Source organism: Kogia breviceps, chromosome 7 (assembly GCF_026419965.1).
Source record: "Kogia breviceps isolate mKogBre1 chromosome 7, mKogBre1 haplotype 1, whole genome shotgun sequence".
NCBI lineage: Eukaryota > Metazoa > Chordata > Mammalia > Artiodactyla > Physeteridae > Kogia > Kogia breviceps.
In genome coordinates this window covers 88,867,532-88,893,493 of record NC_081316.1, presented here as the reverse complement: position 1 = coordinate 88,893,493, position 25,962 = coordinate 88,867,532, and positions in this window count along the sequence as shown.

The following is a 25,962-nucleotide window of genomic DNA, read 5'->3' as shown; positions in this document are numbered from 1 at the left end:
CCCTTACACGTATCCGTACACCAATCTCGACCCTAGGCCTCACCGGGAGCCTAACGCTAACCCTAGCTCCAACCCTGACCCTGAAACCTAAGCCTAAACGGAAGACTGAACCCTGAGGACTACCCTAACTATAAGCCGTGCCCTGCAACGCACACGCCCCCAAACACGTATCCCTACCCCAATCTCGACCCTAGGCCTCACCGGGAGCCTAAATCTAACCTTAGCTCCAAACCTGACCTTGAAACCTAAGCATGAACCGCGGCCTGAACCCTGAGGTTTAACCTAACGATCAGCCGTGCCCTGCAATGCACACGCCCCCAAACACGTATCCGTACCCCAATCTCGACCCTAAGCCTCACCGGAATCCTAACCCTAACCCTAGCTCCAACCCTGACCCTGAACGCTACGCATCACCTGCAGCCTGAACCCTGAGGCCTACGCTAAGGATAAGCCGCGCCCTGCAACGAAAACGCCCCCTAACACCTATCCGTACCCCAGTCTCGAACCTAGGCCTCACTGGGAGCCTTACCCTAACCCTAAGTCCAAGCCTGACCCTGAACAATAAACCTCACCTGCAGCCTGAACCCTGAGGCCTACCCTAACGATAAACCACGCCCTGCAAAAACAACGCCCCCTAACACATATCCGTACCCCAATCTCGACCCTAGGCCTCACCAGGAGGCTAACCCTAACCCGAACTCGAACCCTTATCCTTAACACTAAGCCTCACCCGCAGCCACAACCCTCAGCCCTACCCTAACGATAAGCCGCGCCCTGCAACACACACCCCCCTAACACGTATCTGTACCCCAATCTCGACCCTAGGCCTCACCGGGAGCCAAACGCTAACGCTAGCTCCAACCCAGACCCTGAACCCTAAGCCTCACAGGACGACTGAACCCTGAGGCCTACACTAACGATAAGCCACGCCCTGCAACGCACAAGCCCCATAGCACGTATCCAAACCCCAATCTCTACCGGAAGCCTCACCGGGAGCCTAACCCTAACCGTAGCTCCAACTCTGACCCTGAACCGTAAGCCTCACCCGCAGCCTGAACCCTAAGGCCTCCGCTAACGATAAGCCACTCCCTGCAACGAACACGCCCCCTAACATGTATCCGTACCCCAATCTCGGCCCTTAGCCTCACCGGAAGCCTAACCCTAACCCTAGCACCAACTCTCACCCTGAACAGTAATCCTCACCTGCAGCCTGAATCCTGAGGCCTAACCTAATGATTAGCGGCGCCCTGCAATGTACACGCCCCCTAACAAGTATCCGTACCCCAATCTCGACCCTAGGCCTCACCGGGAGCCTAACCCTAACCCGAGCACCAACCCTGACCCGGAAACCTAAGCCTCATCCGCAGCCTGAACCCTGAGGCCTACTCTAATGATAAGCCGGGCCGTGCACCTCACACGCCCCCTTACACGTATCCGTACACCAATCTCGACCCTAGGCCTCACCGGGAGCCTAACGCTAACCCTAGCTCCAACCCTGACCCTGAAACCTAAGCCTAAATGGAAGACTGAACCCTGAGGACTACCCTAACTATAAGCCGTGCCCTGCAACGCACACGCCCCCAAACACGTATCCCTACCCCAATCTCGACCCTAGGCCTCACCGGGAGCCTAAATCTAACCTTAGCTCCAAACCTGACCTTGAAACCTAAGCATGAACCGCGGCCTGAACCCTGAGGTTTAACCTAACGATCAGCCGTGCCCTGCAATGCACACGCCCCCTAACACGTATCCGTACCCCAATCTCGACCCTAAGCCTCACCGGAATCCTAACCCTAACCCTAGCTCCAACCCTGACCCTGAACGCTACGCATCACCTGCAGCCTGAACCCTGAGGCCTACGCTAAGGATAAGCCGCGCCCTGCAACGAAAACGCCCCCTAACACCTATCCGTACCCCAGTCTCGAACCTAGGCCTCACCGGGAGCCTTACCCTAACCCTAAGTCCAAGCCTGACCCTGAACAATAAACCTCACCTGCAGCCTGAACCCTGAGGCCTACCCTAAGGATAAACCACGCCCTGCAAAAACAACGCCCCCTAACACATATCCGTACCCCAATCTCGACCCTAGGCCTCACCAGGAGCCTAACCCTAACCCTAACTCGAACCCTTATCCTTAACACTAAGCCTCACCCGCAGCCATAACCCTCAGCCCTACCCTAACGATAAGCTGCGCCCTGCAACACACACCCCCCTAACACGTATCCGTACCCCAATCTCGACCCTAGGCCTCACCAGGAGCCAAACGCTAACGCTAGCTCCAACCCAGACCCTGAACCCTAAGCCTCACAGGACGACTGAACCCTGAGGCCTACACTAACGATAAGCCGCGCCCTGCAACGCACAAGCCCCATAGCACGTATCCATACCCCAATCTCGACCCGAAGCCTCACCGGGAGCCTAACCCTAACCGTAGCTCCAACTCTGACCCTGAACCGTAAGCCTCACCCGCAGCCTGAACCCTGAGGCCTCCGCTAACGATAAGCCACTCCCTGCAACGAACACGCCCCCTAACACGTATCCGTACCCCAATCTCTGCCCTTAGCCTCACCGGAAGCCGAACCCTAACCCTAGCACCAACTCTCACCCTGAACAGTAATCCTCACCTGCAGCCTGAATCCTGAGGCCTAACCTAATGATTAGCGGCGCCCTGCAATGTACACGCCCCCTAACAAGTATCCGTACCCCAATCTCGACCCTAGGCCTCACCGGGAGCCTAACCCTAACCCGAGCACCAACCCTGACCCGGAAACCTAAGCCTCATCCGCAGCCTGAACCCTGAGGCCTACTCTAATGATAAGCCGTGCCGTGCAACTCACACGTCCCCTTACACGTATCCGTACACCAATCTCGACCCTAGGCCTCACCGGGAGCCTAACGCTAACCCTAGCTCCAACCCTGACCCTGAAACCTAAGCCTAAACGGAAGACTGAACCCTGAGGACTACCCTAACTATAAGCCGTGCCCTGCAACGCACACGCCCCCAAACACGTATCCCTACCCCAATCTCGACCCTAGGCCTCACCGGGAGCCTAAATCTAACCTTAGCTCCAAACCTGACCTTGAAACCTAAGCATGAACCGCGGCCTGAACCCTGAGGTTTAACCTAACGATCAGCCGTGCCCTGCAATGCACACGCCCCCTAACACGTATCCGTACCCCAATCTCGACCCTAAGCCTCACCGGAATCCTAACCCTAACCCTAGCTCCAACCCTGACCCTGAACGCTACGCATCACCTGCAGCCTGAACCCTGAGGCCTACGCTAAGGATAAGCCGCGCCCTGCAACGAAAACGCCCCCTAACACCTATCCGTACCCCAGTCTCGAACCTAGGCCTCACTGGGAGCCTTACCCTAACCCTAAGTCCAAGCCTGACCCTGAACAATAAACCTCACCTGCAGCCTGAACCCTGAGGCCTACCCTAAGGATAAACCACGCCCTGCAAAAACAACGCCCCCTAACACATATCCGTACCCCAATCTCGACCCTAGGCCTCACCAGGAGCCTAACCCTAACCCTAACTCGAACCCTTATCCTTAACACTAAGCCTCACCCGCAGCCACAACCCTCAGCCCTACCCTAACGAAAAGCCGCGCCCTGCAACACACACCCCCCTAACACGTATCTGTACCCCAATCTCGACCCTAGGCCTCACCGGGAGCCAAACGCTAACGCTAGCTCCAACCCAGACCCTGAACCCTAAGCCTCACAGGACGACTGAACCCTGAGGCCTACACTAACGATAAGCCACGCCCTGCAACGCACAAGCCCCATAGCACGTATCCAAACCCCAATCTCTACCCGAAGCCTCACCGGGAGCCTAACCCTAACCGTAGCTCCAACTCTGACCCTGAACCGTAAGCCTCACCCGCAGCCTGAACCCTGAGGCCTCCGCTAACGATAAGCCACTCCCTGCAACGAACACGCCCCCTAACATGTATCCGTACCCCAATCTCGGCCCTTAGCCTCACCGGAAGCCTAACCCTAACCCTAGCACCAACTCTCACCCTGAACAGTAATCCTCACCTGCAGCCTGAATCCTGAGGCCTAACCTAATGATTAGCGGCGCCCTGCAATGTACACGCCCCCTAACAAGTATCCGTACCCCAATCTCGACCCTAGGCCTCACCGGGAGCCTAACCCTAACCCGAGCACCAACCCTGACCCGGAAACCTAAGCCTCATCCGCAGCCTGAACCCTGAGGCCTACTCTAATGATAAGCCGGGCCGTGCACCTCACACGCCCCCTTACACGTATCCGTACACCAATCTCGACCCTAGGCCTCACCGGGAGCCTAACGCTAACCCTAGCTCCAACCCTGACCCTGAAACCTAAGCCTAAACGGAAGACTGAACCCTGAGGACTACCCTAACTATAAGCCGTGCCCTGCAACGCACACGCCCCCAAACACGTATCCCTACCCCAATCTCGACCCTAGGCCTCACCGGGAGCCTAAATCTAACCTTAGCTCCAAACCTGACCTTGAAACCTAAGCATGAACCGCGGCCTGAACCCTGAGGTTTAACCTAACGATCAGCCGTGCCCTGCAATGCACACGCCCCCTAACACGTATCCGTACCCCAATCTCGACCCTAAGCCTCACCGGAATCCTAACCCTAACCCTAGCTCCAACCCTGACCCTGAACGCTACGCATCACCTGCAGCCTGAATCCTGAGGCCTACGCTAAGGATAAGCCGCGCCCTGCAACGAAAACGCCCCCTAACACCTATCCGTACCCCAGTCTCGAACCTAGGCCTCACCGGGAGCCTTACCCTAACCCTAAGTCCAAGCCTGACCCTGAACAATAAACCTCACCTGCAGCCTGAACCCTGAGGCCTACCCTAAGGATAAACCACGCCCTGCAAAAACAACGCCCCCTAACACATATCCGTACCCCAATCTCGACCCTAGGCCTCACCAGGAGCCTAACCCTAACCCTAACTCGAACCCTTATCCTTAACACTAAGCCTCACCCGCAGCCACAACCCTCAGCCCTACCCTAACGATAAGCCGCGCCCTGCAACACACACCCCCCTAACACGTATCCGTACCCCAATCTCGACCCTAGGCCTCACCAGGAGCCAAACGCTAACGCTAGCTCCAACCCAGACCCTGAACCCTAAGCCTCACAGGACGACTGAACCCTGAGGCCTACACTAACGATAAGCCGCGCCCTGCAACGCACAAGCCCCATAGCACGTATCCATACCCCAATCTCGACCCGAAGCCTCACCGGGAGCCTAACCCTAACCGTAGCTCCAACTCTGACCCTGAACCGTAAGCCTCACCCGCAGCCTGAACCCTGAGGCCTCCGCTAACGATAAGCCACTCCCTGCAACGAACACGCCCCCTAACACGTATCCGTACCCCAATCTCTGCCCTTAGCCTCACCGGAAGCCTAACCCTAACCCTAGCACCAACTCTCACCCTGAACAGTAATCCTCACCTGCAGCCTGAATCCTGAGGCCTAACCTAATGATTAGCGGCGCCCTGCAATGTACACGCCCCCTAACAAGTATCCGTACCCCAATCTCGACCCTAGGCCTCACCGGGAGCCTAACCCTAACCCGAGCACCAACCCTGACCCGGAAACCTAAGCCTCATCCGCAGCCTGAACCCTGAGGCCTACTCTTATGATAAGCCGTGGGGTGCAACTCACACGCCCCCTTACACATATCCGTACACCAATCTCGACCCTAGGCCTCACCGGGAGCCTAACGCTAACCCTAGCTCCAACCCTGACCCTGAAACCTAAGCCTAAACGGAAGACTGAACCCTGAGGACTACCCTAACTATAAGCCGTGCCCTGCAACGCACACGCGCCCAAACACGTATCCCTACCCCAATCTCGACCCTAGGCCTCACCGGGAGCCTAAATCTAACCTTAGCTCCAAACCTGACCTTGAAACCTAAGCATGAACCGCGGCCTGAACCCTGAGGTTTAACCTAACGATCAGCCGTGCCCTGCAATGCACACGCCCCCTAACACGTATCCGTACCCCAATCTCGACCCTAAGCCTCACCGGAATCCTAACCCTAACCCTAGCTCCAACCCTGACCCTGAACGCTACGCATCACCTGCAGCCTGAACCCTGAGGCCTACGGTAAGGATAAGCCGCGCCCTGCAACGAAAACGCCCCCTAACACCTATCCGTACCCCAGTCTCGAACCTAGGCCTCACCGGGAGCCTTACCCTAACCCTAAGTCCAAGCCTGACCCTGAACAATAAACCTCACCTGCAGCCTGAACCCTGAGGCCTACCCTAAGGATAAACCACGCCCTGCAAAAACAACGCCCCCTAACACATATCCGTACCCCAATCTCGACCCTAGGCCTCACCAGGAGCCTAACCCTAACCCTAACTCGAACCCTTATCCTTAACACTAAGCCTCACCCGCAGCCACAACCCTCAGCCCTACCCTAACGATAAGCCGCGCCCTGCAACACACACCCCCCTAACACGTATCCGTACCCCAATCTCGACCCTAGGCCTCACCAGGAGCCAAACGCTAACGCTAGCTCCAACCCAGACCCTGAACCCTAAGCCTCACAGGACGACTGAACCCTGAGGCCTACACTAACGATAAGCCGCGCCCTGCAACGCACAAGCCCCATAGCACGTATCCATACCCCAATCTCGACCCGAAGCCTCACCGGGAGCCTAACCCTAACCGTAGCTCCAACTCTGACCCTGAACCGTAAGCCTCACCCGCAGCCTGAACCCTGAGGCCTCCGCTAACGATAAGCCACTCCCTGCAACGAACACGCCCCCTAACACGTATCCGTACCCCAATCTCTGCCCTTAGCCTCACCGGAAGCCTAACCGTAACCCTAGCACCAACTCTCACCCTGAACAGTAATCCTCACCTGCAGCCTGAATCCTGAGGCCTAACCTAATGATTAGCGGCGCCCTGCAATGTACACGCCCCCTAACAAGTATCCGTACCCCAATCTCGACCCTAGGCCTCACCGGGAGCCTAACCCTAACCCGAGCACCAACCCTGACCCGGAAACCTAAGCCTCATCCGCAGCCTGAACCCTGAGGCCTACTCTAATGATAAGCCGTGCCGTGCAACTCACACGCCCCCTTACACGTATCCGTACACCAATCTCGACCCTAGGCCTCACCGGGAGCCTAACGTTAACCCTAGCTCCAACCCTGACCCTGAAACCTAAGCCTAAACGGAAGACTGAACCCTGAGGACTACCCTAACTATAAGCCGTGCCCTGCAACGCACACGCCCCCAAACACGTATCCCTACCCCAATCTCGACCCTAGGCCTCACCGGGAGCCTAAATCTAACCTTAGCTCCAAACCTGACCTTGAAACCTAAGCATGAACCGCGGCCTGAACCCTGAGGTTTAACCTAACGATCAGCCGTGCCCTGCAATGCACACGCCCCCTAACACGTATCCGTACCCCAATCTCGACCCTAAGCCTCACCGGAATCCTAACCCTAACCCTAGCTCCAACCCTGACCCTGAACGCTACGCATCACCTGCAGCCTGAACCCTGAGGCCTACGCTAAGTATAAGCCGCGCCCTGCAACGAAAACGCCCCCTAACACCTATCCGTACCCCAGTCTCGAACCTAGGCCTCACCGGGAGCCTTACCCTAACCCTAAGTCCAAGCCTGACCCTGAACAATAAACCTCACCTGCAGCCTGAACCCTGAGGCCTACCCTAACGATAAACCACGCCCTGCAAAAACAACGCCCCCTAACACATATCCGTACCCCAATCTCGACCCTAGGCCTCACCAGGAGCCTAACCCTAACCCTAACTCGAACCCTTATCCTTAACACTAAGCCTCACCCGCAGCCACAACCCTCAGCCCTACCCTAACGATAAGCCGCGCCCTGCAACACACACCCCCCTAACACGTATCCGTACCCCAATCTCGAACCTAGCCCTCACCGGGAGCCTAACCCTAACCCTAGCTCCAAGCCTGACCGTGAACAATAAACCTCACCTGCAGCCTGAACCCTGAGGCCTACCCTAAGGATAAACCACGCCCTGCAAAAACAACGACCCCTAACACATATCCGTACCCCAATCTCGACCCTAGCCCTCACCAGGAGCCTAACCCTAACCCTAACTCGAACCCTTATCCTTAACACTAAGCCTCACCCGCAGCCACAACCCTCAGCCCTACCCTAACGATAAGCCGCGCCCTGCAACACACACCCCCCTAACACGTATCCGTACCCCAATCTCGACCCTAGGCCTCACCGGGAGCCAAACGCTAACGCTAGCTCCAACACAGACCCTGAACCCTAAGCCTCACAGGACGACTGAACCCTGAGGCGTACACTAACGATAAGCCGCGCCCTGCAACGCACAAGCCCCATAGCACGTATCCAAACCCCAATCTCGACCCGAAGCCTCACCGGGAGCCTAACCCTAACCGTAGCACCAACTCTGACCCTGAACCGTAAGCCTCACCCGCAGCCTGAACCCTGAGGCCTCCGCTAACGATAAGCCACTCCCTGCAACGAACGCGCCCCCTAACATGTATCCGTACCCCAATCTCGGCCCTTAGCCTCACCGGAAGCCTAACCCTAACCCTAACACCAACTCTCACCCTGAACAGTAATCCTCACCTGCAGCCTGAATCCTGAGGCCTAACCTAATGATTAGCGGCGCCCTGCAACTCACACGCCCCCTTACACGTATCCGTACACCAATCTCGACCCTAGGCCTCACCGGGAGCCTAACGCTAACCCTAGCTCCAACCCTGACCCTGAAACCTAAGCCTAAACGGAAGACTGAACCCTGAGGACTACCCTAACTATAAGCCGTGCCCTGCAACGCACACGCCCCCAAACACGTATCCCTACCCCAATCTCGACCCTAGGCCTCACCGGGAGCCTAAATCTAACCTTAGCTCCAAACCTGACCTTGAAACCTAAGCATGAACCGCGGCCTGAACCCTGAGGTTTAACCTAACGATCAGCCGTGCCCTGCAATGCACACGCCCCCTAACACGTATCCGTACCCCAATCTCGACCCTAAGCCTCACTGGAATCCTAACCCTAACCCTAGCTCCAACCCTGACCCTGAACGCTACGCATCACCTGCAGCCTGAACCCTGAGGCCTACGCTAAGTATAAGCCGCGCCCTGCAAAGAAAACGCCCCCTAGCACCTATCCGTACCCCAGTCTCGAACCTAGGCCTCACCGGGAGCCTTACCCTAACCCTAAGTCCAAGCCTGACCCTGAACAATAAACCTCACCTGCAGCCTGAACCCTGAGGCCTACCCTAACGATAAACCACGCTCTGCAAAAACAACGCCCCCTAACACATATCCGTACCCCAATCTCGACCCTAGGCCTCACCAGGAGCCTAACCCTAACCCTAACTCGAACCCTTATCCTTAACACTAAGCCTCACCCGCAGCCACAACCCTCAGCCTTACCCTAACGATAAGCCGCGCCCTGCAACACACACACCCCTAACACGTATCCGTACCCCAATCTCGACCCTAGGCCTCACCGGGAGCCAAACGCTAACGCTAGCTCCAACCCAGACCCTGAACCCTAAGCCTCACAGGACGACTGAACCCTGAGGCCTACACTAACGATAAGCCGCGCCCTGCAACGCACAAGCCCCATAGCACGTATCCATACCCCAATCTCGACCCGAAGCCTCACCGGGAGCCTAAACCTAACCGTAGCTCCAACTCTGACCCTGAACCGTAAGCCTCACCCGCAGCCTGAACCCTGAGGCCTCCGCTAACGATAAGCCACTCCCTGCAACGAACACGCCCCCTAACACGTATCCGTACCCCAATCTCTGCCCTTAGCCTCACCGGAAGCCGAACCCTAACCCTAGCACCAACTCTCACCCTGAAAAGTAATCCTCACCTGCAGCCTGAATCCTGAGGCCTAACCTAATGATTAGCGGCGCCCTGCAATGTACACGCCCCCTAACATGTATCCGTACCCCAATCTCGGCCCTTAGCCTCACCGGAAGCCTAACCCTAACCCGAGCACCAACCCTGACCCGGAAACCTAAGCCTCATCCGCAGCCTGAACCATGAGGCCTACTCTAATGATAAGCCGTGCCGTGCAACTCACACGCCCCCTTACACGTATCCGTACACCAATCTCGACCCTAGGCCTCACCGGGAGCCTAACGCTAACCCTAGCTCCAACCCTGACCCTGAAACCTAAGCCTAAACGGAAGACTGAACCCTGAGGACTACCCTAACTATAAGCCGTGCCCTGCAACGCACACGCCCCCAAACACGTATCCCTACCCCAATCTCGACCCTAGGCCTCACCGGGAGCCTAAATCTAACCTTAGCTCCAAACCTGACCTTGAAACCTAAGCATGAACCGCGGCCTGAACCCTGAGGTTTAACCTAACGATCAGCCGTGCCCTGCAATGCACACGCCCCCTAACACGTATCCGTACCCCAATCTCGACCCTAAGCCTCACCGGAATCCTAACCGTAACCCTAGCTCCAACCCTGACCCTGAACGCTACGCATCACCTGCAGCCTGAACCCTGAGGCCTACGCTAAGGATAAGCCGCGCCCTGCAACGAAAACGCCCCCTAACACCTATCCGTACCCCAGTCTCGAACCTAGGCCTCACCGGGAGCCTTACCCTAAGCCTAAGTCCAAGCCTGACCCTGAACAATAAACCTCACCTGCAGCCTGAACCCTGAGGCCTACCCTAACGATAAACCACGCGCTGCAAAAACAACGCCCCCTAACACATATCCGTACCCCAATCTCGACCCTAGGCCTCACCAGGAGCCTAACCCTAACCCTAACTCGAACCCTTATCCTTAACTCTAAGCCTCACCCACAGCCACAACCCTCAGCCTTACCCTAACGATAAGCCGCGCCCTGCAACACACACCCGCCTAACACGTATCCGTACCCCAATCTCGACCCTAGGCCTCACCGGGAGCCAAACGCTAACGCTAGCTCCAACCCAGACCCTGAACCCTAAGCCTCACAGGACGACTGAACCCTGAGGCCTACACTAACGATAAGCCGCGCCCTGCAACGCACAAGCCCCATAGCACGTATCCATACCCCAATCTCGACCCGAAGCCTCACCGGGAGCCTAAACCTAACCGTAGCTCCAACTCTGACCCTGAACCGTAAGCCTCACCCGCAGCCTGAACCCTGAGGCCTCCGCTAACGATAAGCCACTCCCTGCAACGAACACGCCCCCTAACACGTATCCGTACCCCAATCTCTGCCCTTAGCCTCACCGGAAGCCGAACCCTAACCCTAGCACCAACTCTCACCCTGAAAAGTAATCCTCACCTGCAGCCTGAATCCTGAGGCCTAACCTAATGATTAGCGGCGCCCTGCAATGTACACGCCCCCTAACAAGTATCCGTACCCCAATCTCGACCCTAGGCCTCACCGGGAGCCTAACCCTAACCCGAGCACCAACCCTGACCCGGAAACCTAAGCCTCATCCGCAGCCTGAACCCTGAGGCCTACTCTAATGATAAGCCATGCCGTGCAACTCACACGCCACCTTACACGTATCCGTACACCAATCTCGACCCTAGGCCTCACCGGGAGCCTAACGCTAACCCTAGCTCCAACCCTGACCCTGAAACCTAAGCCTAAATGGAAGACTGAACCCTGAGGACTACCCTAACTATAAGCCGTGCCCTGCAACGCACACGCCCCCAAACACGTATCCCTACCCCAATCTCGACCCTAGGCCTCACCGGGAGCCTAAATCTAACCTTAGCTCCAAACCTGACCTTGAAACCTAAGCATGAACCGCGGCCTGAACCCTGAGGTTTAACCTAACGATCAGCCGTGCCCTGCAATGCACACGCCCCCTAACACGTATCCGTACCCCAATCTCGACCCTAAGCCTCACCGGAATCCTAACCCTAACCCTAGCTCCAACCCTGACCCTGAACGCTACGCATCACCTGCAGCCTGAACCCTGAGGCCTACGCTAAGTATAAGCCGCGCCCTGCAACGAAAACGCCCCCTAGCACCTATCCGTACCCCAGTCTCGAACCTAGGCCTCACTGGGAGCCTTACCCTAACCCTAAGTCCAAGCCTGACCCTGAACAATAAACCTCACCTGCAGCCTGAACCCTGAGGCCTACCCTAACGATAAACCACGCCCTGCAAAAACAACGCCCCCTAACACATATCCGTACCCCAATCTCGACCCTAGGCCTCACCAGGAGCCTAACCCTAACCCTAACTCGAACCCTTATCCTTAACACTAAGCCTCACCCGCAGCCACAACCCTCAGCCTTACCCTAACGATAAGCCGCGCCCTGCAACACACACCCGCCTAACACGTATCCGTACCCCAATCTCGACCCTAGGCCTCACCGGGAGCCAAACGCTAACGCTAGCTCCAACCCAGACCCTGAACCCTAAGCCTCACAGGACGACTGAACCCTGAGGCCTACACTAACGATAAGCCGCGCCCTGCAACGCACAAGCCCCATAGCACGTATCCATACCCCAATCTCGACCCGAAGCCTCACCGGGAGCCTAACCCTAACCGTAGCTCCAACTCTGACCCTGAACCGTAAGCCTCACCCGCAGTCTGAACCCTGAGGCCTCCGCTAACGATAAGCCACTCCCTGCAACGAACACGCCCCCTAACACGTATCCGTACCCCAATCTCTGCCCTTAGCCTCACCGGAAGCCGAACCCTAACCCTAGCACCAACTCTCACCCTGAACAGTAATCCTCACCTGCAGCCTGAATCCTGAGGCCTAACCTAATGATTAGCGGCGCCCTGCAATGTACACGCCCCCTAACAAGTATCCGTACCCCAATCTCGACCCTAGGCCTCACCGGGAGCCTAACCCTAACCCGAGCACCAACCCTGACCCGGAAACCTAAGCCTCATCCGCACCCTGAACCCTGAGGCCTACTCTAATGATAAGCCGTGCCGTGCAACTCACACGCCCCCTTACACGTATCCGTACACCAATCTCGACCCTAGGCCTCACCGGGAGCCTAACGCTAACCCTAGCTCCAACCCTGACCCTGAAACCTAAGCCTAAACGGAAGACTGAACCCTGAGGACTACCCTAACTATAAGCCGTGCCCTGCAACGCACACGCCCCCAAACACGTATCCCTACCCCAATCTCGACCCTAGGCCTCACCGGGAGCCTAAATCTAACCTTAGCTCCAAACCTGACCTTGAAACCTAAGCATGAACCGCGGCCTGAACCCTGAGGTTTAACCTAACGATCAGCCGTGCCCTGCAATGCACACGTCCCCTAACACATATCCGTACCCCAATCTCGACCCTAAGCCTCACCGGAATCCTAACCCTAACCCTAGCTCCAACCCTGACCCTGAACGCTACGCATCACCTGCAGCCTGAACCCTGAGGCCTACGCTAAGGATAAGCCGCGCCCTGCAACGAAAACGCCCCCTAACACCTATCCGTACCCCAGTCTCGAACCTAGGCCTCACTGGGAGCCTTACCCTAACCCTAAGTCCAAGCCTGACCCTGAACAATAAACCTCACCTGCAGCCTGAACCCTGAGGCCTACCCTAACGATAAACCACGCCCTGCAAAAACAACGCCCCCTAACACATATCCGTACCCCAATCTCGACCCTAGGCCTCACCAGGAGGCTAACCCTAACCCTAACTCGAACCCTTATCCTTAACACTAAGCCTCACCCGCAGCCACAACCCTCAGCCCTACCCTAACGATAAGCCGCGCCCTGCAACACACACCCCCCTAACACGTATCCGTACCCCAATCTCGACCCTAGGCCTCACCGGGAGCCTAAACCTAACCCTAGCTCCAAGCCTGACCCTGAACAATAAACCTCACCTGCAGCCTGAACCCTGAGGCCTACCCTAACGATAAACCACGCTCTGCAAAAACAACGCCCCCTAACACATATCCGTACCCCAATCTCGACCCTAGGCCTCACCAGGAGCCTAACCCTAACCCTAACTCGAACCCTTATCCTTAACACTAAGCCTCACCCGCAGCCACAACCCTCAGCCCTACCCTAACGATAAGCCGCGCCCTGCAACACACACCCCCCTAACACGTATCCGTACCCCAATCTCGACCCTAGGCCTCACCGGGAGCCAAACGCTAACGCTAGCTCCAACCCAGACCCTGAACCCTAAGCTTCACAGGACGACTGAACCCTGAGGCCTACACTAACGATAAGCCGCGCCCTGCAACGCACAAGCCCCATAGCACGTATCCATACCCCAATCTCGACCCGAAGCCTCACCGGGAGCCTAACCCTAACCGTAGCTCCAACTCTGACCCTGAACCGTAAGCCTCACCCGCAGCCTGAACCCTGAGGCCTCCGCTAACGATAAGCCACTCCCTGCAACGAACACGCCCCCTAACACGTATCCGTACCCCAATCTCGGCCCTTAGCCTCACCGGAAGCCTAACCCTAACCCTAGCACCAACTCTCACCCTGAACAGTAATCCTCACCTGCAGCCTGAATCCTGAGGCCTAACCTAATGATTAGCGGCGCCCTGCAATGTACACGCCCCCTAACAAGTATCCGTACCCCAATCTCGACCCTAGGCCTCACCGGGAGCCTAACCCTAACCCGAGCACCAACCCTGACCCGGAAACCTAAGCCTCATCCGCAGCCTGAACCCTGAGGCCTACTCTAATGATAAGCCGTGCCCTGCAACTCACACGCCCCCTTACACGTATCCGTACACCAATCTCGACCCTAGGCCTCACCGGGAGCCTAACGCTAACCCTAGCTCCAACCCTGACCCTGAAACCTAAGCCTAAACGGAAGACTGAACCCTGAGGACTACCCTAACTATAAGCCGTGCCCTGCAACGCACACGCCCCCAAACACGTATCCCTACCCCAATCTCGACCCTAGGCCTCACCGGGAGCCTAAATCTAACCTTAGCTCCAAACCTGACCTTGAAACCTAAGCATGAACCGCGGCCTGAACCCTGAGGTTTAACCTAACGATCAGCCGTGCCCTGCAATGCACACGCCCCCTAACACGTATCCGTACCCCAATCTCAACCCTAAGCCTCACCGGAATCCTAACCCTAACCCTAGCTCCAACCCTGACCCTGAACGCTACGCATCACCTGCAGCCTGAACCCTGAGGCCTACGCTAAGGATAAGCCGCGCCCTGCAACGAAAACGCCCCCTAACACCTATCCGTACCCCAGTCTCAAACCTAGGCCTCACCGGGAGCCTTACCCTAACCCTAAGTCCAAGCCTGACCCTGAACAATAAACCTCACCTGCAGCCTGAACCCTGAGGCCTACCCTAACGATAAACCACGCCCTGCAAAAACAACGCCCCCTAACACATATCCGTACCCCAATCTCGACCCTAGGCCTCACCAGGAGCCTAACCCTAACCCTAACTCGAACCCTTATCCTTAACACTAAGCCTCACCCGCAGCCACAACCCTCAGCCCTACCCTAACGATAAGCCGCGCCCTGTAACACACACACCCCTAACACGAATCCGTACCCCAATCTCGACCCTAGGCCTCACAGGGAGCCTAACCCTAACCCTAGCTCCAAGCCTGAACCTGAACAATAAACCTCACCTGCAGCCTGAACCCTGAGGCCTACCCTAACGATAAACCACGCTCTGCAAAAACAACGCCCCCTAACACATATCCGTACCCCAATCTCGACCCTAGGCCTCACCAGGAGCCTAACCCTAACCCTAACTCGAACCCTTATCCTTAACACTAAGCCTCACCCGCAGCCACAACCCTCAGCCCTACCCTAACGATAAGCCGCGCCCTGCAACACACACCCCCCTAACACGTATCCGTACCCCAATCTCGACCCTAGGCCTCACCGGGAGCCAAACGCTAACGCTAGCTCCAACCCAGACCCTGAACCCTAAGCTTCACAGGACGACTGAACCCTAAGGCCTACACTAACGATAAGCCGCGCCCTGCAACGCACAAGCCCCATAGCACGTATCCAAACCCCAATCTCGACCCGAAGCCTCACCGGGAGCCTAACCCTAACCGTAGCTCCAACTCTGACCCTGAACCGTAAGCCTCACCCGCAGCCTGAACCCTGAGGCCTCCGCTAACGATAAGCCACTCCCTGCAACGAACACGCCCCCTAACATGTATCCGTACCCCAATCTCGGCCCTTAGCCTCACCGGAAGCCTAACCCTAACCCTAGCACCAACTCTCACCCTGAACAGTAATCCTCACCTGCAGCCTGAATCCTGAGGCCTAACCTAATGATTAGCGGCGCCCTGCAATGTACACGCCCCCTAACAAGTATCCGTACCCCAATCTCGACCCTAGGCCTCACCGGGAGCCTAACCCTAACCCGAGCACCAACCCTGACCCGGAAACCTAAGCCTCATCCGCAGCCTGAACCCTGAGGCCTACTCTAATGATAAGCCGTGCCGTGCAACTCACACGCCCCCTTACACGTATCCGTACACCAATCTCGACCCTAGGCCTCACCGGGAGCCTAACGCTAACCCTAGCTCCAACCCTGACCCTGAAACCTAAGCCTAAACGGAAGACTGAACCCTGAGGACTACCCTAACTATAAGCCGTGCCCTGCAACGCACACGCCCCCAAACACGTATCCCTACCCCAATCTCGACCCTAGGCCTCACCGGGAGCCTAAATCTAACCTTAGCTCCAAACCTGACCTTGAAACCTAAGCATGAACCGCGGCCTGAACCCTGAGGTTTAACCTAACGATCAGCCGTGCCCTGCAATGCACACGCCCCTTAACACGTATCCGTACCCCAATCTCGACCCTAAGCCTCACCGGAATCCTAACCCTAACCCTAGCTCCAACCCTGACCCTGAACGCTACGCATCACCTGCAGCCTGAACCCTGAGGCCTACGCTAAGGATAAGCCGCGCCCTGCAACGAAAACGCCCCCTAACACCTATCCGTACCCCAGTCTCGAACCTAGGCCTCACCGGGAGCCTTACCCTAACCCTAAGTCCAAGCCTGACCCTGAACAATAAACCTCACCTGCAGCCTGAACCCTGAGGCCTACCCTAACGATAAACCACGCCCTGCAAAAACAACGCCCCCTAACATATATCCGTACCCCAATCTCGACCCTAGGCCTCACCAGGAGGCTAACCCTAACCCTAACTCGAACCCTTATCCTTAACACTAAGCCTCACCCGCAGCCACAACCCTCAGCCCTACCCTAACGATAAGCCGCGCCCTGCAACACACACACCCCTAACACGTATCCGTACCCCAATCTCCACCCTAGGCCTCACCGGGAGCCTAAACCTAACCCTAGCTCCAAGCCTGACCCTGAACAATAAACCTCACCTGCAGCCTGAACACTGAGGCCTACCCTAACGATAAACCACGCTCTCCAAAAACAACGCCCCCTAACACATATCCGTACCCCAATCTCGACCCTAAGCCTCACCGGAATCCTAACCCTAACCCTAGCTCCAACCCTGACCCTGAACGCTACGCATCACCTGCAGCCTGAACCCTGAGGCCTACGCTAAGGATAAGCCGCGCCCTGCAACGAAAACGCCCCCTAACACCTATCCGTACCCCAGTCTCGAACCTAGGCCTCACCGGGAGCCTTACCCTAACCCTAAGTCCAAGCCTGACCCTGAACAATAAACCTCACCTGCAGCCTGAACCCTGAGGCCTACCCTAACGATAAATCACGCGCTGCAAAAACAACGACCCCTAACACATATCCGTACCCCAATCTCGACCCTAGGCCTCACCAGGAGCCTAACCCTAACCCTAACTCGAACCCTTATCCTTAACACTAAGCCTCACCCGCAGCCACAACCCTCAGCCTTACCCTAAGGATAAGCCGCGCCCTGCAACACACACCCGCCTAACACGTATCCGTACCCCAATCTCGACCCTAGGCCTCACCGGGAGCCAAACGCTAACGCTAGCTCCAACCCAGACCCTGAACCCTAAGCCTCACAGGACGACTGAACCCTGAGGCCTACACTAACGATAAGCCGCGCCCTGCAACGCACAAGCCCCATAGCACGTATCCATACCCCAATCTCGACCCGAAGCCTCACCGGGAGCCTAAACCTAACCGTAGCTCCAACTCTGACCCTGAACCGTAAGCCTCACCCGCAGCCTGAACCCTGAGGCCTCCGCTAACGATAAGCCACTCCCTGCAACGAACACGCCCCCTAACACGTATCCGTACCCCAATCTCTGCCCTTAGCCTCACCGGAAGCCGAACCCTAACCCTAGCACCAACTCTCACCCTGAACAGTAATCCTCACCTGCAGCCTGAATCCTGAGGCCTAACCTAATGATTAGCGGCGCCCTGCAATGTACACGCCCCCTAACAAGTATCCGTACCCCAATCTCGACCCTAGGCCTCACCGGGAGCCTAACCCTAACCCGAGCACCAACCCTGACCCGGAAACCTAAGCCTCATCCGCAGCCTGAACCCTGAGGCCTACTCTAATGATAAGCCATGCCGTGCAACTCACACGCCCCCTTACACGTATCCGTACACCAATCTCGACCCTAGGCCTCACCGGGAGCCTAACGCTAACCCTAGCTCCAACCCTGACCCTGAAACCTAAGCCTAAACGGAAGACTGAACCCTGAGGACTACCCTAACTATAAGCCGTGCCCTGCAACGCACACGCCCCCAAACACGTATCCCTACCCCAATCTCGACCCTAGGCCTCACCGGGAGCCTAAATCTAACCTTAGCTCCAAACCTGACCTTGAAACCTAAGCATGAACCGCGGCCTGAACCCTGAGGTTTAACCTAACGATCAGCCGTGCCCTGCAATGCACACGCCCCCTAACACGTATCCGTACCCCAATCTCGACCCTAAGCCTCACCGGAATCCTAACCCTAACCCTAGCTCCAACCCTGACCCTGAACGCTACGCATCACCTGCAGCCTGAACCCTGAGGCCTACGCTAAGTATAAGCCGCGCCCTGCAACGAAAACGCCCCCTAGCACCTATCCGTACCCCAGTCTCGAACCTAGGCCTCACTGGGAGCCTTACCCTAACCCTAAGTCCAAGCCTGACCCTGAACAATAAACCTCACCTGCAGCCTGAACCCTGAGGCCTACCCTAACGATAAACCACGCCCTGCAAAAACAACGCCCCCTAACACATATCCGTACCCCAATCTCGACCCTAGGCCTCACCAGGAGCCTAACCCTAACCCTAACTAGAACCCTTATCCTTAACACTAAGCCTCACCCGCAGCCACAACCCTCAGCCCTACCCTAACGATAAGCCGCGCCCTGCAACACACACACCCCTAACACGTATCCGTACCCCAATCTCGAACCTAGGCCTCACCGGGAGCCTAACCCTAACCCTAGCTCCAAGCCTGACCGTGAACAATAAACCTCACCTGCAGCCTGAACCCTGAGGCCTACCCTAAGGATAAACCACGCCCTGCAAAAACAACGACCCCTAACACATATCCGTACCCCAATCTCGACCCTAGGCCTCACCAGGAGCCTAACCCTAACCCTAACTCGAACCCTTATCCTTAACACTAAGCCTCACCCGCAGCCACAACCCTCAGCCCTACCCTAACGATAAGCCGCGCCCTGCAACACACACCCCCCTAACACGTATCCGTACCCCAATCTCGACCCTAGGCCTCACCGGGAGCCAAACGCTAACGCTAGCTCCAACACAGACCCTGAACCCTAAGCCTCACAGGACGACTGAACCCTGAGGCGTACACTAACGATAAGCCGCGCCCTGCAACGCACAAGCCCCATAGCACGTATCCAAACCCCAATCTCGACCCGAAGCCTCACCGGGAGCCTAACCCTAACCGTAGCACCAACTCTGACCCTGAACCGTAAGCCTCACCCGCAGCCTGAACCCTGAGGCCTCCGCTAACGATAAGCCACTCCCTGCAACGAACACGCCCCCTAACATGTATCCGTACCCCAATCTCGGCCCTTAGCCTCACCGGAAGCCTAACCCTAACCCTAACACCAACTCTCACCCTGAACAGTAATCCTCACCTGCAGCCTGAATCCTGAGGCCTAACCTAATGATTAGCGGCGCCCTGCAACTCACACGCCCCCTTACACGTATCCGTACACCAATCTCGACCCTAGGCCTCAACGGGAGCCTAAATCTAACCTTAGCTCCAAACCTGACCTTGAAACCTAAGCATGAACCACGGCCTGAACCCTGAGGTTTAACCTAACGATCAGCCGTGCCCTGCAATGCACACGCCCCCTAACACGTATCCGTACCCCAATCTCGACCCTAAGCCTCACCGGAATCCTAACCCTAACCCTAGCTCCAACCCTGACCCTGAACGCTACGCATCACCTGCAGCCTGAACCCTGAGGCCTACGCTAAGGATAAGCCGCGCCCTGCAACGAAAACGCCCCCTAACACCTATCCGTACCCCAGTCTCGAACCTAGGCCTCACCGGGAGCCTTACCCTAACCCTAAGTCCAAGCCTGACCCTGAACAATAAACCTCACCTGCAGCCTGAACCCTGAGGCCTACCCTAACGATAAACCACGCCCTGCAAAAACAACGCCCCCTAACACATATCCGTACCCCAATCTCGACCCTAGGCCTCACAAGGAGCCTAACCCTAACCCTAACTCCAACCCTTATCCTTAACACTAAGCCTCACCCGCAGCCACAACCCTCAGCCTTACCCTAACGATAAGCCGCGCCCTGCAACACATACCCGCCTAACACGTATCCGTACCCCAATCTCGACCCTAGGCCTCACCGGGAGCCAAACGCTAACGCTAGCTCCAACCCAGACCCTGAACCCTAAGCCTCACAGGACGACTGAACCCTGAGGCCTACACTAACGATAAGCCGCGCCCTGCAACGCACAAGCCCCATAGCACGTATCCATACCCCAATCTCGACCCGAAGCCTCACCGGGAGCCTAACCCTAACCGTAGCTCCAACTCTGACCCTGAACCGTAAGCCTCACCCGCAGTCTGAACCCTGAGGCCTCCGCTAACGATAAGCCACTCCCTGCAACGAACACGCCCCCTAACACGTATCCGTACCCCAATCTCTGCCCTTAGCCTCACCGGAAGCCGAACCCTAACCCTAGCACCAACTCTCACCCTGAACAGTAATCCTCACCTGCAGCCTGAATCCTGAGGCCTAACCTAATGATTAGCGGCGCCCTGCAATGTACACGTCCCCTAACAAGTATCCGTACCCCAATCTCGACCCTAGGCCTCACCGGGAGCCTAACCCTAACCCGAGCACCAACCCTGACCCGGAAAGCTAAGCCTCATCCGCACCCTGAACCCTGAGGCCTACTCTAATGATAAGCCGTGCCGTGCAACTCACACGCCCCCTTACACGTATCCGTACACCAATCTCGACCCTAGGCCTCACCGGGAGCCTAACGCTAACCCTAGCTCCAACCCTGACCCTGAAACCTAAGCCTAAACGGAAGACTGAACCCTGAGGACTACCCTAACTATAAGCCGTGCCCTGCAACGCACACGCCCCCAAACACGTATCCCTACCCCAATCTCGACCCTAGGCCTCACCGGGAGCCTAAATCTAACCTTAGCTCCAAACCTGACCTTGAAACCTAAGCATGAACCGCGGCCTGAACCCTGAGGTTTAACCTAACGATCAGCCGTGCCCTGCAATGCACACGTCCCCTAACAGGTATCCGTACCCCAATCTCGACCCTAAGCCTCACCGGAATCCTAACCCTAACCCTAGCTCCAACCCTGACCCTGAACGCTACGCATCACCTGCAGCCTGAACCCTGAGGCCTACGCTAAGGATAAGCCGCGCCCTGCAACGAAAACGCCCCCTAACACCTATCCGTACCCCAGTCTCGAACCTAGGCCTCACTGGGAGCCTTACCCTAACCCTAAGTCCAAGCCTGACCCTGAACAATAAACCTCACCTGCAGCCTGAACCCTGAGGCCTACCCTAACGATAAACCACGCCCTGCAAAAACAACGCCCCCTAACACATATCCGTACCCCAATCTCGACCCTAGGCCTCACCAGGAGGCTAACCCTAACCCTAACTCGAACCCTTATCCTTAACACTAAGCCTCACCCGCAGCCACAAGCCTCAGCCCTACCCTAACGATAAGCCGCGCCCTGCAACACACACCCCCCTAACACGTATCCGTACCCCAATCTCGACCCTAGGCCTCACCGGGAGCCTAAACCTAACCCTAGCTCCAAGCCTGACCCTGAACAATAAACCTCACCTGCAGCCTGAACCCTGAGGCCTACCCTAACGATAAACCACGCTCTGCAAAAACAACGCCCCCTAACACATATCCGTACCCCAATCTCGACCCTAGGCCTCACCAGGAGCCTAACCCTAACCCTAACTCGAACCCTTATCCTTAACACTAAGCCTCACCCGCAGCCACAACCCTCAGCCCTACCCTAACGATAAGCCGCGCCCTGCAACACACACCCCCCTAACACGTATCCGTACCCCAATCTCGACCCTAGGCCTCACCGGGAGCCAAACGCTAACGCTAGCTCCAACCCAGAACCTGAACCCTAAGCTTCACAGGACGACGGAACCCTGAGCCCTATACTAACGATAAGCCGCGCCCTGCAACGCACAAGCCCCATAGCACGTATCCAAACCCCAATCTCGACCCGAAGCCTCACCGGGAGCCTATCCCTAACCGTAGCTCCAACTCTGACCCTGAACCGTAAGCCTCACCCGCAGCCTGAACCCTGAGGCCTCCGCTAACGATAAGCCACTCCCTGCAACGAACACGCCCCCTAACATGTATCCGTACCCCAATCTCGGCCCTTAGCCTCACCGGAAGCCTAACCCTAACCCTAGCACCAACTCTCACCCTGAACAGTAATCCTCACCTGCAGCCTGAATCCTGAGGCCTAACCTAATGATTAGCGGCGCCCTGCAATGTACACGCCCCCTAACAAGTATCCGTACCCCAATCTCGACCCTAGGCCTCACCGGGAGCCTAACCCTAACCCGAGCACCAACCCTGACCCGGAAACCTAAGCCTCATCCGCAGCCTGAACCCTGAGGCCTACTCTAATGATAAGCCGTGCCCTGCAACTCACACGCCCCCTTACACGTATCCGTACACCAATCTCGACCCTAGGCCTCACCGGGAGCCTAACGCTAACCCTAGCTCCAACCCTGACCCTGAAACCTAAGCCTAAACGGAAGACTGAACCCTGAGGACTACCCTAACTATAAGCCGTGCCCTGCAACGCACACGCCCCCAAACACGTATCCCTACCGCAATCTCGACCCTAGGCCTCACCGGGCGCCTAAATCTAACCTTAGCTCCAAACCTGACCTTGAAACCTAAGCATGAACCGCGGCCTGAACCCTGAGCTTTAACCTAACGATCAGCCGTGCCCTGCAATGCACACGCCCCCTAACACGTATCCGTACCCCAATCTCAACCCTAAGCCTCACCGGAATCCTAACCCTAACCCTAGCTCCAACCCTGACCCTGAACGCTACGCATCACCTGCAGCCTGAACCCTGAGGCCTACGCTAAGGATAAGCCGCGCCCTGCAACGAAAACGCCCCCTAACACCTATCCGTACCCCAGTCTCAAACCTAGGCCTCACCGGGAGCCTTACCCTAACCCTAAGTCCAAGCCTGACCCTGAACAATAAACCTCACCTGCAGCCTGAACCCTGAGGCCTACCCTAAGGATAAACCACGCCCTGCAAAAACAACGCCCCCTAACACATATCCGTACCCCAATCTCGACCCTAGGCCTCACCAGGAGCCTAACCCTAGCCCTAACTCGAACCCTTATCCTTAACACTAAGCCTCACCCGCAGCCACAACCCTCAGCCCTACCCTAACGATAAGCCGCGCCCTGTAACACACACACCCCTAACACGAATCCGTACCCCAATCTCGACCCTAGGCCTCACAGGGAGCCTAACCCTAACCCTAGCTCCAAGCCTGAACCTGAACAATAAACCTCACCTGCAGCCTGAACCCTGAGGCCTACCCTAACGATAAACCACGCTCTGTAAAAACAACGCCCCCTAACACATATCCGTACCCCAATCTCGACCCTAGGCCTCACCAGGAGCCTAACCCTAACCCTAACTCGAACCCTTATCCTTAACACTAAGCCTCACCCGCAGCCACAACCCTCAGCCCTACCCTAACGATAAGCCGCGCCCTGCAACACACACCCCCCTAACACGTATCCGTACCCCAATCTCGACCCTAGGCCTCACCGGGAGCCAAACGCTAACGCTAGCTCCAACCCAGACCCTGAACCCTAAGCTTCACAGGACGACTGAACCCTAAGGCCTACACTAACGATAAGCCGCGCCCTGCAACGCACAAGCCCCATAGCACGTATCCAAACCCCAATCTCGACCCGAAGCCTCACCGGGAGCCTAACCCTAACCGTAGCTCCAACTCTGACCCTGAACCGTAAGCCTCACCCGCAGCCTGAACCCTGAGGCCTCCGCTAACGATAAGCCACTCCCTGCAACGAACACGCCCCCTAACACGTATCCGTACCCCAATCTCGGCCCTTAGCCTCACCGGAAGCCTAACCCTAACCCTAACACCAACTCTCACCCTGAACAGTAATCCTCACCTGCAGCCTGAATCCTGAGGCCTAACCTAATAATTAGCGGCGCCCTGCAATGTACACGCCCCCTAACAAGTATCCGTACCCCAATCTCGACCCTAGGCCTCACCGGGAGCCTAACCCTAACCCGAGCACCAACCCTGACCCGGAAACCTAAGCCTCATCCGCAGCCTGAACCCTGAGGCCTACTCTAATGATAAGCCGTGCCGTGCAACTCACACGCCCCCTTACACGTATCCGTACACCAATCTCGACCCTAGGCCTCACCGGGAGCCTAACGCTAACCCTAGCTCCAACCCTGACCCTGAAACCTAAGCCTAAACGGAAGACTGAACCCTGAGGACTACCCTAACTATAAGCCGTGCCCTGCAATGCACACGCCCCCAAACACGTATCCCTACCCCAATCTCGACCCTAGGCCTCACCGGGAGCCTAAATCTAACCTTAGCTCCAAACCTGACCTTGAAACCTAAGCATGAACCGCGGCCTGAACCCTGAGGTTTAACCTAACGATCAGCCGTGCCCTGCAATGCACACGCCCCCTAACACGTATCCGTACCCCAATCTCGACCCTAAGCCTCACCGGAATCCTAACCCTAACCCTAGCTCCAACCCTGACCCTGAACGCTACGCATCACCTGCAGCCTGAACCCTGAGGCCTACGCTAAGGATAAGCCGCGCCCTGCAACGAAAACGCCCCCTAACACCTATCCGTACCCCAGTCTCGAACCTAGGCCTCACTGGGAGCCTTACCCTAACCCTAAGTCCAAGCCTGACCCTGAACAATAAACCTCAGCTGCAGCGTGAACCCTGAGGCCTACCCTAACGATAAACCACGCCCTGCAAAAACAACGCCCCCTAACACATATCCGTACCCCAATCTCGACCCTAGGCCTCACCAGGACCCTAACCCTAACCCTAACTCGAACCCTTATCCTTAACACTAAGCCTCACCCGCAGCCACAACCCTCAGCCCTACCCTAACGATAAGCCGCGCCCTGCAACACACACCCCCCTAACACGTATCCGTACCCCAATCTCGACCCTAGGCCTCACCGGGAGCCAAACGCTAACGCTAGCTCCAACCCAGACCCTGAACCCTAAGCCTCACAGGACGACTGAACCCTGAGGCCTACACTAACGATAAGCCGCGCCCTGCAACGCACAAGCCCCATAGCACGTATCCAAACCCCAATCTCGACCCGAAGCCTCACCGGGAGCCTAACCCTAACCGTAGCTCCAACTCTGACCCTGAACCGTAAGCCTCACCCGCAGTCTGAACCCTGAGGCCTCCGCTAACGATAAGCCACTCCCTGCAACGAACACGCCCCCTAACACGTATCCGTACCCCAATCTCTGCCCTTAGCCTCACCGGAAGCCGAACCCTAACCCTAGCACCAACT